This window comes from Ostrinia nubilalis, chromosome 20, assembly GCF_963855985.1.
Source record: "Ostrinia nubilalis chromosome 20, ilOstNubi1.1, whole genome shotgun sequence".
In the NCBI taxonomy this organism is placed as follows: domain Eukaryota; kingdom Metazoa; phylum Arthropoda; class Insecta; order Lepidoptera; family Crambidae; genus Ostrinia; species Ostrinia nubilalis.
The window spans coordinates 6,864,499-6,881,612 of record NC_087107.1 but is presented as its reverse complement, the minus strand read 5'-3'; positions in this window follow the sequence as shown (position 1 = coordinate 6,881,612).

The window sequence follows — 17,114 nt, the reverse complement described above, 5'->3', positions numbered from 1 at the left end:
CTTTTTTTTAATTTATAGAAATTAATTGTGCCTACCTAGTGTTCCAATTTTTAGAGCAACTTAAGATTACGAGAGTTATTTGTCCTTGCGGTAGTGACGTATCGGTGACTAAAACAAAAAAAAAGTAAGTAACAAAATTCCTGTATTTATGCAATTCAACAGTTTTCTAAGCCAATTCCCACGCCTCTGTAAAAGGTTTTTTCAGCTTTATCTGCAACACCCTTTCTTAATTTATGTTGGGGTCTTGGGGTCGATTTCATTACTATCGATTTGACAGTCGGGTAGAAGGCTTAAGTGAAAAGTCTGTAAGTAAAATATTCCCCAAATTCCAATGACAAGTTGGTGAGAATATAACGTAGGTGGGAAATTTTCGATATTTGGGATCAGAAAATCTAATAAACATGTAAAGTTTCTACAATTTATCCACAGCAGACAGTTAATTTACCTTCTTCAAAACAATTACAAAAGAGAAGGGATCTACATGTGGACAAATAAAAAAAAAGGATTTGAAAACTTTATTTTGCACTCCACACGTGTTGGACTCTTTGACCTTGGATTCAACGGAAGGGACATAAGGACACAAGGATGTTTTGTTGCTAGAGCACTTTATACAAACACAAATTAATACTTTGAGGATTTGAATTGACTCGCTCATCCTATAGAACTATAATAATCCATTATCCACATTGCACAACTACAGCTATTAAAAATAAATGTATTGTTACAGAAAGTGCATTTCCCCGATGTGGGAGAGATAATGACGATGTATGACGTCACCATCCTGCACCTGGAACGCGTAGGAAGCAAAAGTGAAAATGTCAAATGTAATTCGGAAGCGCGGCACACCCACGCTCACGCAAAGTGTAACGTTAGTACGGTAAACGAAAACATAGAAGCAGCTGTGCCTTAATCAGAAGCGTCTAACACTCATAAGTGTTTAACCAGACACTTTCTACCCGCCAAACTTGAAAAATAATAAGAATGAAATAAATATAATAAATGTGGCGACCACGAGCCGAAAGACGTAGTATGGGCACTCAGGCAGGCCTCCCACTGGGTGGGCCGACGATCTGGCGAAGGTCGCAGTGAGTAGGAGGTCGAGGTGCCTGGATGCGGGCGGTGCATGACCGGTCCTTGTGGAAAACCTTGGGGGAGGCCTTTGTCCAACAGTGGACGTCTTTCAGCGGAAACGAACGAACGAACGAAATATAACCTAGAAAACGCGTTAGCTATGTTTATGAATCATCAACATCATCAGGTCCATTAGTATCCACTGCAGGATAACGATCCTCTCTAATAACCACAGGTAAATGGAGGATTTAGCCTATACTCCACAAGCTAGCCAGAAAGGCGAAGGGAGGCCTGTTTGCATATTTCTCCCTTAGTCGCCTCTTTCGATATTAACGGGCAGAGTGAGCGTGCTCCTATTCTACTTTACCTGTCATACCATAGAATCGTGAATTGTGTTTTAACATAGCCTCGTAACCGCTTGTACACTTCTACGTTTCTTACTTTAGTTATACACGCGCAATGAAAACATGAAGTTGCATCAAATTAAACTCTATCACCTTGAGTTAAGAACAAACTTGTAGCTCGTCGGCGTTCAAGATAGTTGTAATGTTAGATTGCAATCTCCGGCTTTGAATAAGATGTATTAGTAGTCTTTAGCTTTACATTACGAACGTATAAATCTAGTTTTAGCATGTCGTAGACACGTGGCTCGGCTAAACCCGTTGAATTCTATACAAAGTTACGAGCAAACAACCATTTATCATGTTGCAAATAAACAACTAACATTATATACACATCAATTTAAGCATAATAAAGGGTGATTTTCATTTATAGTTGGTAAAGGTTGTTATGTAAGCAATAAAAAACACAAGCTAATCTCGATTTAACCAAGATGAATGAATGAAAGTGTATTAAAAAAGATAATTTACTCAAAAATATAAACACGTAAAGGTATCTCGCCCGTTTTAATCTCATATAAGAAGTATCTTGAATGAAACCTTCCTAGATTAGATTGTGAAAATATCACACATATTTTCATAAGCCTGCAAAGGTTGCGGCAATCACTGGAGCTATTATGGTAAGCCAAGATCAGAATGTCAGGTAATTTTGTTGTGGGATGAAAACAGACATTTGCAGTAAGTCCGCTGTGGGAAGGCCAAAAAAGAAACAAGTTGCGTTGTAAATTAGCACCTAATACAACGTTATAAGATGCTTCAGTTTACTTTGATACTCTGTACCTAAGTTACAAAGTCTAACCTTAACTTCGAACTCCTATGTTCTTCTGATTAATTTCGTTGCGGGTCCACTAACAGTTAACTTTCCCCCGGGACAAACTTGACCTTCACTGGTTGGGTTTTTATTGGCGGTTAAGCGGTAGCCTGGCTACACAGGAGTTGCAGCGGTGGGAACGAGAGGTGGGAATAGTCCCGTACCTATGTTACTTATTATATTCATCAGTGTGCCTACCATGAGTTTACGTTAGGTGTGCTCGCTAGCAAATACGTCAAAAAAGTCTACAAAGATTTTATTTCTTGAAAGTAGCCGCTAGGGGCGCTGCGCAATATGCCATACATTTAATGTCATTTTTTTACGCAGTCGCTAGACAACACACCTAATAATGGTAAGCACACAGAACAGGAAAATATTATTCTTAAAGTCGATGTAAACTAGGTTCTAATATAGATTAGTAATTAAATAATTCCGTTGCTTGACTCTACATAAATATAAATTTCAGAAAATAGCTAAATTAAAAACTGAGAAGAATCTTAAGACAAGAAAAATATCTATCGACTGGAATTGACATACAATTTTGTCTGTAGTCACATCCCACGTAGAAGCAGAGCCTTCTCTCTCTATCCCTGTTGTGGTTATATGGAAGGATAAAGACAGAATTAGAAACAAGCATAAAAAATCTTGATCGTTTACTCGCGTGACCTGTGTTGCCACGTGTGTAAAGTAAGTAGTGGAACAAGGGGGAAATACGCGGCGACATTGTTAGTTGCGGTAAATTGTTCGATATCTTTATGTGTTTTATGGGAATAAATTACCACTTAGAATAAGTGGATAAGTGGTGCAACGACAGAATTTTTTCTCATGCATTATTTTTCAGTGGATTTGCAAAAATGTTTTATTTTATCCAAATTAAGGTTATATTACTCAGGTCATAATCCTGGTTTAAGTAAAATTGTATGAGCAACCACGTTAAGCTCAATACGATGGATTAATGTGCTCTCTAATACCTACAAGAAATCATAATATTAACTTTCATTTATGTAGGTACATAGTTACTTGAGTCAAACGCATAATTTTCTAATGTGAAAAAAGGAGTACCTATTAGAGTATAATTTTTCAATTTGTGTTTACACTGTTGGATGCTACAGCTATCAGGCATTATTATGACGTATAAACTAACCTTTTTTGAATCACAAAAGCATGATAGTCGTTAAGGCTGAAATTTTTAGTGAAAAGTTTGCCATTTAAAAATATTTTTAGCAACTGTACACACCATCGGTAATGTACACAAAGTTAATCATTATGAGAGCACATGTAACTAATTGCAAACAAAACATGCAATTATTTTCCGGTTCCAACAGCGCGAAAACCAAATACAATGGTAAATGTTTTTGGAATGCGCCAAACAACGCTTTTAGGCTGAGGGTACATTAGTTCTGAAACAACTTGTAACGTAATACGAACGCGGTTTAAAATTGTTAGCATTCTCATTTTAAGGCTAAATTCAACGTGAACGTTGAACCAAAAGACGTCCACTATTGGGAGCTCTTTGAACAGCGCCTCTGTCCTCAACGAAAGTCCTACGTTGTCCTCCCGCAACTTTTAACAGAACCGCTCCAACAGTCTACCCATACGTCTTGCGTCCTGAATACGCATTACCACGTTATTTATAACTTAAATTAGTAAAAACTACAAATTATTGAGTTATACGAGTAATAGGCCAACTCCATAAACTTGTTGTCTATCTCTCACTAATAACAACTAGTAACAAGTATAGTTACAATATCGTCTCAACAGCTCCAGTTTTAACTAAACTAAAGAAACATGATAGACTAAGAGCTAGTGAACGCCAGACCTACGTTATTTTGTAAAGGCTGAAAGTTTGGCAGCGCATGCTCCCAACATAGCTAAGAACCATGGCCAAACATGAAGTTTGGGTCATGGTGGCTTTGGCAGACAGACGGTACTAAAGGTGTGTAAAATACCAACTTAATTACGTCAAAGTATAAAGGCTGATTTTTTAATATTTCCTTCAAAATGTTATTAGTAATGACGTCATCAATTGACAGACACCTACCATGGTGGCAGCCCTTAGCCAGACACCTTAAAGTTCATGAAAATGTGGTCCTACTTACGTCATACTATAAAAGCTGATATTTACATAAAATATTTGAACTATCATTTGATGAAGTTTCCTCATCAGCCAGACACTTCTGATGGTTCCTTCGCCTTACCAGACAGCTTTTAGGGTGGCTGAAAGTGCGAACGCGAGGCACTATAATTATTGTTTTTTGTACTTATTCTTATGTTACTCAAGTATTTGAGTCTGTAAATCATCATCTCATGTTGATGAGCTGATGATGGAAGGTAAGTACAACTCCGTAAGGCTTAGGTAATCCCTAATTTTAAAGTGATCACCTCTGAAAGTTGCCTAGATTAAAGTTCTTAGCAACATTATCATTACCTATGTTAATGCTAATGTTGCTAAGAACTTTACTCTAGGCGTTTAGCAACTATTTTGAAGATAAAATTTGTGGCACCACATTTTCCGTGTATATAAATTCTAGTGAGGATTTGGGGGTCCTAATTCAATATAGAATTGTTATAGTATTATTTGATACTATAAATTTGATTATACTATGCATAGTAATAGATATATCGTGATGGTTTCGCTGGAAGGATACTCTGCAGCGCAACCACTTTCAATAACAAAATACGGCGAAACCTGTGACATATTTTTTTTTAAATAGGACTAGAATTTTATAGACATTTCAAAGATTTATTTTAGAAACACACTAGACTAGTTAAATCAAAAGTAGTTCCGCCGGGGAGCATGACGTGAATTATCCTACAACTCCTAAGCGTTAAGAAGTTGTACCTTCCATCAACATGGGATGATGACTAGCTGATGCAAACACCCAAATAACTTTAGAAACTATACTTATACTAGCTTTCCGCCCGCGGCTTCGCCCGCGTGGAATTTTGTCTGTCACAGAAAAACTTTATCGCGCGCGTCCCTGTTTCAAAAACCGGGATAAAAACTATCCTATGTTCTTTCCCGGGACTCAAACTATCTCTATGCCAAATTTCATCAAAATCGGTTGCGAGGTTTAAGCGGGAAAGCGTAACAGACAGACAGACAGACAGACAGACAGACAGAGTTACTTTCGCATTTATAATATTAGTTGGGATATACTGGTTAAGGAATTGTCCTCCAACTCCTAAGCCTTAAGGAGTTGTACTTACCTTCCATCATCAGCTCATCAACATGAGATGATGATTTACAGACTCAAATACTTGAATAACTTAAGAAAAAGTACAAAAAACAATATTTATAGTGCCTCGCGTTCGCACTTTCAGCCACCCTAAAAGCTGTCTGGCAAGGCGAAGGAACCATCAGAAGTGTCTGGCTGATGAGGGATTTTCATCAAATGATAGTTTAAATATTTTTTGTAAATATCAGCTTTTATAGTATGACGTAAGTAGGACTACATTTTCATGATCTTTAAGGTGTCTGGCTAAGGTCTGCCACCATGGTAGGTGTCTGTCAATGACTGACGTCATTTCTAATAACATTTTGAAGGAAATATCAAAAAATCAGCCTTTATACTTTGACGTAATTAAGTTGGTATTTTACACACCTTTAGTACCGTCTGTCTGCCAAAGCCACCATGACCCAAACTTCATGTTTGGCCATGGTTCTTAGCTATGTTGGGAGCATGCGCTGACAAACTTTCAGCCTTTATAAAATAACGTAGGTCTGGCGTTCAGTAGCTCTTAGTCTATGAGTTTCCAACGCCGCGAGCCGCCAGTCTGCTTGTGACCACGACTGCAGCATAGCAGCCGAAACGTCAAGCCGTACTTATGTTACTTATATAAAAAAAATGTCGCGTTGAGGTGTTTCTCTATTTTAGTTTAAATGGAACGCGAAAGTTTAAAATCTTATACCTATCTCTATCTTTCTAGTGTCGCCTCAGCCTTACTTGCGGTACGGATGCGAGCTATTTGCAATACCATTTTCGATGTTTACTGATAAAAATGCGGTTGGATGTGAAGCAATTCGACCGAAATAAAATAATATTTTTATGCTACATACGGTTGTTTGCTGCTATTGATGATGCGTGCGATTTGACCAATGCGTGTTGCCAGTGATGGTATACGGATCTGAGACGTGGTCGCTTACTATGGGCCTCATAAGAAGGCTCAAGGTCACCCAAAGGGCGATGGAGCGGGCTATGCTCGGAGTTTCCCTGCGTGATCGAATCAGAAATGAGGAGATCCGCAGGAGAACCAAAGTAACCGACATAGCTCGCAGAATTGCTAAAATCAAGTGGCAGTGGGCGGGGCACATAGCTCGTAGAGACGATGGCCGTTGGGGCAGGAAAGTTCTCGAGTGGCGACCACGGGCTGGAAGACGTAGCGTGGGCAGGCCTCCTACTAGGTGGACCGACGATCTGGTAAAGGTCGCGGGAAGAGCCTGGATGCGGGCAGCGCAGGACCGTTCATTGTGGAAAACCTTGGGGGAGGCCTTTGTCCAGCAGTGGACGTCATTTGGCTGAAAAGAAGAAGAAGAAGAAGATTGATGATGACTTTAATACTTTTTATCTACAGTTATTTACATGATAGTTATTGTTTCTCGATCTGTGACTAATGACAGACAATACTTAAAACCTCAGATCATAGAAAAACCAACGATCACTTTGGTATCTTACTTAGTCTTAATTATTAAAACAAACATGCGTGGAATGAATCTTTCTAAAATGTACTTACCTAATATAAATATAGACTGAGCTTTATACAATTTATGTGATATGTGTCACACATTTGGTTATAATTTATTTAAAATTTTCGCCAGTAACTGAACTGAGCTAGTTTCAGAACCTCATTGACTCAATAAGTTGTTAAAAACCTCAAGGTATTAGTTAGTAATGAATGGAACGAACTAATTTATGTACCTAATAATATGTTTTCTATTCCAGATTCAGAATTAAAATAAAAAGATTAAAAAAATATAAAAAAATATCGTTTAGTTCAAAAGCATTTTTTTATTATTTCCTGAAAATGGTCTAAATTCCTGCAATCTATAAATAAACAGACGCTGCGCAAACATGTTTGTCGGGCACGTAAAATTGAAAAATGAATTTCCGACGCTCGGGATCAAATAGATTTTTATTCGATCTTAAATTTTTCAATATCATCGTCTATTCTGTGCACTTTGAAGTTATTGTTATTCCTTGAATCTGTTAATAACTGGTTATACTTTAATCTTAATTCTTATTTGTTTGTCATTTAAGTCAGTTACCTATTTTCGTTGTGATTCGTAAAATTACTGATCCGTATTTTCCATGTGTGGCGCTATGTGGAAATCATTGGGGGAGGCCTATGTTCAGCAGTAGACGTCATGTGGCTGAAATGTTGATGATAATTTTCCGTAATGGCATATCACAGTCCGAACATTTTCAACACATACTAGAGTCGTGGTATTATTTTTTGTATACTAAGTAATAATTAATACCTATTAACTTTCAATTGAATAAGTTATATTTTAATGTCTTTGCTAATTCAAAATTCACTGTTATTTTCCAAAACGATGATACTTGACCCAAAATAACGTCAATTTTCCATAAAATATACACTACTGATTCCTATGTATACTTTTAACCGTTTACCTCGTAAGCTTCACAAAAACTACGACCTAACAATGAAATCCAACGACAATAACGTTTATCTCCGCGTTGAAACAGATATCCATTTCATAGGATTTATTCCGCTAGTGGTATTGAAAAAAATAGAAATATTTTACTGGAAACAATGGCTATTGTGTGTGCCTAGCAGATGAGGTGAAATAGCGAACAACAAGTCTCTTTAAAGCAGAGGTTCCAAACCTATGGTCCGCAGGAGTATAAATATGGTCCATGAACGACTTTTGTTAATAAGAATTTTGCGTATCATTAGTAGGCCAGTAGAATTAAACACAAAAATTGATTAAATCGGAAATAATTCCTACAAAAGATTTTTTTGCTTTAATGGCTTCATTGGTTGCCCATTAAGACTCTCCTAAGTTTTCGACTTCAACGGAGTTGTGCTTAAGTGGTGGGGGCCCCCGAAAGCGGCGTTTTTTCGGTTTTCCGGTTATACCGCGTAAAGGACTTACCCTATCGAAAAGTAGTCTTCATGACAGTTAAAGGGCACTTAATCCTGCATTTAATAAGACCAAATTCATATGTTTTGGACAAACCGTTCTCGCGTTAAAGTTCGGCAAAGTAGAAAATATACGTATAATTAATGACCCTCTCCACGTCCAATGGCTTGTTACCCACATGCTTCCAAGCCTTGTAAAGGGTCGCCTTAACCAGTGTAACCCTAACGAGGCTCACGAGTTTGATTCGCTTATCCTTGTTCGTCCCAGCCGTTCCTTAACTGTGGTTGCTGCACCTCTTCTTGACACTCTCCTGAACGACTCTGTGTTACCTAATGTGGCTGCCTCTCTTCCTTGTACCCTCCTGTACGATTGCATTGCTTAGCTATATGCCTGGTCCAAGGTTCGACGCCACAAAATCAACTTTGTACGCGTGAAAATAGTTTAAATACTATTTTCCGTGCTTGCAACATTTTTCTTTACTGCTTCGCCTCTATTAGTCGTAGAGTGATTGTATATATCCTATAGCCTTCCTCAATGTATGAGCTATTCAACACAAAAATAATGATTTCAATCAAACTAGTAATTCTTAAGATTAGCGCGTTCAAACAAACAAACAAAAAACTCTTCAGCGTTTTAATATGAACTTGTTGTTGTTGATTTTTGGCGTCGAACCTTAGACCAGGCATACGGCTAGGCAACGTAGTCATACAGGAGGATACAAGGAAGAGGGGCAGCCACAGTAGGTAACACAGAGTCGTTCAGGTGCGTGCCAGGAAGAGGTGCAGCAACCGCAGTTAAGGAACGGCTGGGACGAACAAGGATAGGCGCATCAAGCTCGTAAGCCTTGATAGGGTTACACTGGTTGAGGTGGCCCTTTTCAAGACTTGGAAGCCTGTGGGTAACAAACCATTGGACGTGGAGAGGGTCATTAATTATACGTATATTTTCTACTTTGCCGAACTTTAGCGCGAGAACGGTTTGCCCAAAACATATGAATTTGGTCTTATTCAATGCAGGATTAAGTGCCCTTCAACCGTCATGAAGACCACTTTTTGATAGGGTAAGTCCTTTACGCGGTATAACCGGAAAACCGAAAAAATGCCTCTTTCGGGGGCCCCCACCACTTAAGCACAACTCCGTCGAAGTCGAAAACTTAGGAGAGTCTTAATGGGCAACCAATGAAGCCATTAAAACAATAAAATCTTTTGTAGGAATTATTTCCGATTTAAAAGCTAATTCTACTGGACTATAGAAGGTTTAAGTAGATAAATAGTTCTAGAATTACCGAACTTGTACAGAAGAATGCAAGCTCAAATTCACACACACATCACATTGATATAAATGCAATAAAGCAAGTTCAAAAATCACATTGATACATTTAATGTACCTAGTTAATTAATTAGGTATTTGATTTATTATCCCGTACCTACATAGTTAAAGAGGTTTTGGTTTATGTTTATTTATTTATTTTATTTCCCTCCTAACAATAAACCAAAGTGGTCCATGGTCTAGAGGTGGTTGGGAACCACTGCTTTAGCCACAGTGATATTGTGATATTAAAATTTGTTTTGGCGCGGAATTTTTATTTGTTATCTGCTCTGGTTGTATTTAGGATTTATACGTTTGAAATGGTCCAGGATTAAAGAGTTTATTTTATTTTCATTTGAAATTAATCTAAATATTGGCGTTTATTTAAGCGATCGTCTCGTTATTACAATTTTGTTATTATCTAAATGATAAATGAAGGCGAAAAGGTTTTGATAAGCGTCAATATATGTATTTTATTTCAACACAAATTTTGTAGCAAAATAGCTCATATTACAACCATTTAAATAACAGTGTGTCGCTCATTAACTGTAGGATAGGGATGTATGTGTAGTTCTAGCAACTCACGAAGGCAAGTGAGCTTTATTTGTATGTGTACGAACGTGTACATGCACATAACGATAGTGTAATGTCTATCAAAACTTGAAAAACGAACAGTAGCGAGCCACCACACATGTAAAGCTCACTCGCCTAGTTAATACTAGCGCTTCCGTAATTACGTAAGTACCCTAGACCTGGCCATAAACAAAAGAAGATGAAAAAGAAAACAAAGGACATAATAATTATGTGGGAGGAAAACTGTTAAAGAGTTAAATGAGGGTTTAAATTCAAAATGAACCAAACGAGACAGCTAACAAATAAGTACGTGAGTAAGTTTCACTATTTTCACGTTAATTTAAACTTAAGTTTCTCGTAGCAATGAGGACTAGGATTTTACATCTTCAAACACGAAAATATAATGAGATGCAGAAAGCTGGAATAAAGGTAGGCAAGAACACAGCTAGCTACTGTAATGAATGCACATTTTGATAACAACGAAATAATTGTACCTAATGAGATTCAGGGTAGTAATATACATTTACTTATTTACAATTAGTGTATTATGGTAGAAAAGACAATGCCGGAAATTGGCGTCTTTATTTTTCGCGCGTTTGTTTACACATAGGTATACAATGTCACTATTTTGTTGCAATTTCTTACAAAACTTGCGAGCTAAAATCATCAAACTTCTAACGCTCGTAACTCAGTTCAGGCTGAGTTTAGAGATATAACATGTCATAGTAAGTTTGGTTTATTACACTATTTTGTAATCAAAAAACAAGGTTTGGTCGATAGCAAAAGACGCCACCTTCCATACAAAATCTGGCATTGACATTTCATTCAAGACTCGCGTGGTCAATATGTAGATAAGTATTTTAAACGAAATTTAAATTTTCCACCTAGAGTTACTGGAAAAACCGTGTACCTACGGAAAAATATTCTTATGAGGGTTTCTTTTCAAGTTGACAAGGCTGACAATGTCAACCTACGGAAAACTAAAAACAGAATGAAAACAGATTTCCAACTTACCCATGAACCGCTCGTGCACCCCTCACACGTGATCTGAAAGACAAAAAAGTTCTTTATAGGCCACCAAAAGCTTTCACTGTTGTGACACTCATATTCTAATACCCATATTCACAAACGATACTAACTTAAGTGAAGCAGCAAATCGAACGCACAGCGTTGAATAGAGCTCTGTGATTGGTTCGTGTGTCACCCTGTGCGTCCACGCGCACTGTGAGACCTCATAGTAATGTTTGTGAATACGGGTGTCAGCATACTTATGTCTACGCTTTACGTGAGTTACAGAGAATTTACTTTGATTTTCGTCATTATTATTTAATAATAAAAAAAAAAAGTTTTAATTAAGGGCAGTAATGGGTTTGCAAAAATAAAAAGTCAGCTTAGACGATGCTTCTTTAGTATAAATCTGCGGCATTTTTTTTCACAAATTTCAGTACTTTCCCTTGCACGAAGGTCAGTTTACCCTACATTTGCCAAAACGTGTTCTAAGAGAATCCAAGAACTATGTCATTTGAAATGTTTTTTTCCTTGTCCTAGCAAGGTTTATTTTACAACTAATTTGCTTCTTTCTACAACAGCTAGTCATTGGTTCCGGAACAAACTATTCGCTCATGTTAACCGTTTTCCGGACAGTGAAGAAGCGGTTTTCAAACGCTGTTCGATCGTGGCGGCTCGTCCCACAGAACGTTAACCGGAATTTATGTGGAGGCCGTTTTAAACATGGTTTAGTGCCGCCCTTAACGTCTGCCGAATGACAGACTCGCAGTCTAAATTTATCTTTTATTGTGTTATTTAACATTGAGAATAAGATAATAATATTATTAGGTTCTGCATCTTTTTTTTATCCTCAACGAGGAAGCTCTTGGCCTGTATCTCTCCTGATGGTAAGTGATGATCAGGCCGAAGGTGGAAGCGAGCTTCACCCGGAATTCTCAACCACGGAGGAACTGGCTACCTTACCTCTCTCTAACTGTCGGAACACAACAATGATGTTAACATAGGTGGTAGCTAGCCAGGCGGACTTAGACAAGCCCTATCACCAACCAAACCGAACAGAAAAATTTGCCCCCACTGGGAATCGAACTCGGGACCTCTGCGTCTGAAGCAGGTGGTCTTACCACTAGACCACAGAGGCGGTTAATTCTAGCTTTGTCCACTTGGATTTTTGTTAAGCTTACACGTTCCGTCACTGATCGATTTTTAAGTAGGTACCACCTAATTGCCTATAGGTTTGCACAGCACGCCCAAACTTACGCAGTAGCAGCAGTAATAATGTGTAGATTAATTGCACAGAGTCCAACCAGTTCTTATAGCGAATTCCCTTGGCTATTAATTAATTTCATCTAATAATACAGAATTATGATGCAAATTACTATGGATATACCTACATGAAACTATACGATTTTGTTACAAAACAGCACCTATTACATGTAACAAGGTACATAATGTTTACCTTTATGTGATGTAGTCCGTACTTTGGAGATCTATACAGAGTTATAAGTTTTGTTTTGTGTATCATTATCCTAAGTAGACCAAATATTTAACTAATAAAACTTAATGTTACGATAATAATAATGAACCCCGAATAATTGAGTGTTTCAGTTCCAGTACATTGTTTCAATTACCATAACAAAGTATTGTTTTAGATGTACGGTTGACGGCACAATTAGTTATACAGGGTGTCCCAAAATTAGCACGCTACACTGACACCAGAGGTGGATAAGCATAAGACGCATCGAAAAAATCTGTTAAGTCCATTTTAAATAACACTCCATTTGGCGCAGTCTGGTAAAAATAACTTAAAAAAATTGGTCATTTTAAAAACTCATTAAACTTTTCCATGGACATTACTAATTAAAACTGGTCATTATTACTCGTAATATCTCAAAACTTATGGAACTTTTCTATGGACATGTTCTCCAGTGTCAATGTGGCGTACTAATTTAGGGGCACCCTGTATATGTAACCAATATTTACATTATACGTAGTTCTGATACAAGCGATTTTTAACAAAAATATGTTATCCTTATGTACTTAAGACACAACGTGTACGCAAATTAAATAGATCCCATTAGTTCGTACAAACGAGAATTTTATTCGGATTTATTTGTTCGCTGAAGGCTGTCGTTATTTTAGAGTACCACTCACGTTTCATTGTTCCGAGCCTCTGAGGTATTTGTTACAGACCTGTAATTTTGTTGTTGAGACCTACTCGAGTTGAAGTGTCGATGTTGTTAAGTAATTGCGTAACAACATAATGGTGACGAATGTAGTGTTGCTTTGTTGTTGAAAATATTTTGTCTTTGGCAGGAATAATGGTTTATTTTTAACAAGGTATTCGAGTTGCTCGAATATTCGTCGTTTCAGCCGAAAGACGTCCACTGCTGGACAAAGGCTTCCCCCAAGGATTTCCACAAAGACCGGTCCTGCGCCGCCCGCATCCAGGCACCTCCCGCGACCTTCACCCGCTCGAATATTATTTGGATATTATTTTACTTTCAATAAGTTAGTGAAATAATATAAATAAGGTTTGATTTGATACCATATGTGATTTTCAGGATCAATTGAAAATAAATACGAAGAAATATCCTATGATGTTTCTTTGGAATTTACACAACTTTTGTATAAACAGCTAGATCTATTGTTTTTTTTTTCATTTGAAACGAGAAATTCCAGTAACCGCAATCGTTTCGCGACACAATTTTAGTTTAAACAGAGACCACAACCTTGTATAATATTATACTTAGAAGTTTTTGCGTTGCGATAACTATTGAGTTTTTATTTACGACTCCCGAATAGCCCATTCGTGGACATTAGATAATGTATCATGAAAAAGCTGTAAAATCGACGCAAAGTGCCGGAGACAATACGTTCAGGCTGAATAGATAATACTGCCATAAAAAGTAAATAAACGTCAAGTGCTGCACTTAGCGATGGACGTCCTACTCGTTTTTTGGGATGAGAATGGAAAATCAAATTGTTATGGTAATTTTTAAATACGTTGATAGAATTGCTGGGTCATTGTGTGAAAACAAAAAAAGAAATAGGTTTTCATCTAAAACGAATCTAGAGCTCAGTGGTTTAAAATAGTCGCCTACTGAGCGAGGGTATAGAATCCAATTCCAGCTGAGACAGGCTGCAGTTTTAAATGAAAAACATCATTTTTTTTCTTTGCAACTCTACAGTGTACGAAGCACAGCAGCTCTGAGAGACAAAACAGAACAACTGCATTGATTTATATCACAAAGTTCCAATTCTTTTCAACTTTCAACGAGCAACTGAAACGTTGCGTGAAATCCTAACGGTTTTACTCGCACAAGCGAAATCTATGAATCAAGTGTACGTTGCAGTTGCACGTCCCTCCAACTGGCCAGTATCGCATAAAAACAAAATCGGACGCCAGTATCGAAAAAAAAAATCTGCGACTAAAAAGTGCTGACTGGATTTGCCCACTATTTTAACGATTCGCAGATTGTAGTTCCATGTTCAAAATATGGCGAGATAGCCATCGAGCCAATGAAAAAGCCGTTACGTCGCGGTGCCTCGCGTGTCGTGTTTTTGTGTTCTAAATTCGAACGATTTGGAAAAAATAGTTATAGGGTGTGGAGCTATTTTTAGAATCATATTTACATTTTACGTGATTGTTTTGAGGATTTAGTTGAAAATGGTTTACCTTTGTCAAAAATGCTTTCAAAATAGTACGAAAGTAAAAAGTATTTTTGTATCAGTGTTATTCATAGAATAATAAACTTCATTTTAAACAAAATCAAAAGAAATAGTACTTTACTAAAATAGTGACAGCATTACCTATTTATGAACGTAAAGAGCGCGTGATAATTTTCAAATCAAATCAAATATGATCATTTGTGAAACATAGGTAACAATATGTAGGTGTTAGAAATTAGGCAGTCGGTAGCACTATGTATTTTTCTTTATGTAAATAAATAAATAAATCTTTAAACTATGTGAGCAAAAAATATAATATTGTCGATGTCTCTATGTGGTACATGACTTTGTTTGTAGCTGGCCATAAACAATCACTATTTCCTCATTTCAGAATCAGACCAGCAATCCAAACGGTTGGCAGCCATAAATCTCTGTTAGTTTCCGTAAATAGTAACCCTCGGATTGGTGGCAATACTGCTCAAGGCGCAGAATATTGCCAGACGTGAAATCTTAAGAGCGCGGCGTTGACGAGCGCTTTCTTTGAATAATGAGCTCCAGAACAAAGATGTTTCAAGCTGTGCTATAACAATGGTTTTCATTTGACGTAAAGATATAATTCATGTAATGAACTACTAAGAACTTGACTTAGGCTGGGTTGCACCATCTTACTTTAACTATAAAAAATGTCAAAAATCTGTCAAACTCCGTACAAAAACACCGGTTATCGTTATAGTTACGGCTAAAGTTAGGTGGTGCAACTCAGTGGGTTCAATCCCGGCATTATAAAAGCAGATAGGATGTTGTTAGTTCAAGGATAATATTAACTTATTTACACGGTAAAAAATATTGGAAGCCTTCCAAAATCAGTTATTAAATTCAAAAAAACAATATACTACTTACTGAAAAATGTAACAAAAGTACAGTAATTTTCACTTTTCAAGCTACTGTAAAAAGACAGCTGATACTTTTAATTTTTTTTGTGTTGGATAGCCCATTTATTGAGGAAGGCTTATATTACCGTTACAGCCAATAGGAGCGGAGCAGTAAAGAAAAATGTTGCAAAATCGGGAAATATTATTCAAACTATTTTCACGCGTACAAAGTCGCGGCACAAAATAGAAATGTCGCGGGCACAGCTAGTTATAAAATATTTGCGCGTTTAAATACCCCATTAGTTGCTCATTAAGGGCACTTCGGGCATAGTTTCAAGAACAAAGAAAGCATTCCTAGTAATAGTCTTAGCAAACTTACTAATTAAAAGTTTGTAACTATCTACAATTTACAGAAATGTGAAATGAGACGGCTAATGAGGCGCCCGTGCAAGATCGCACAAACTTTGGCGAGTTATTACTTTAAAATATTAATTTTTTTTAAGAAAGTAACGTTTTTGCCAACAACTTAAAATTTTTAACACAAAATATTACATATCAATTTTTTTTTGCCACCAGGTGTATGGGTTTTTTTTTCGACAATGGCGTTTAGAACACATTTGAAAGCCTAAACGGGGATTTAGTTGCAGGCTGCATGGTTCACGGCCTTAGCCTTAGAATTATTTAGGAATGAATTTAATTTTAAATTTTTAAAGCAAAAGTTGTTCGGCTAAATGATACTCGTAATATAATTAAAAAAACTCTTTGCCGCTTAACGCCTCTTGCCAGCGGCAAGAACAAAATGGGGAAACGGGGAAAACGTATTAACAACCTTTTTATTACGTGAATTAATTTGAAAATATCTTCTTTGAACTCAGAAAAATGATTTCTTCATCTTTTAACAATTTGCATTATTCAAAAGTCATTAATAATCTTAAGATCTATTAGAAGTTTGAGATTAGCTTAAATCTATGTACTTAGGCCGGTTATACACCGCGGTTTTTATTGGTGTTCTTAAATGTAACCTAAGGTAAGTATGGTTAGGTGGAGGAGCAAGCCTTACCACCATCGAAACACCTTTCTGCACTGTACACTATAATTTTATGCTGTATAGCAAACTGGTGTGTTTTGCCAAATAGTGGTAAGGCAACCAGATCTGAGTATTTAGGCTAAAACTAGCTTTAACTTCGGCTTGATCGTACTCCATCAGAAAATAAACACGCTAAGAAAGTCCCCGCTGTCCTAACTAAAAACCCATCAACCTCCTATATAACTTCCGATTAAAATTTATCAAAACTAAA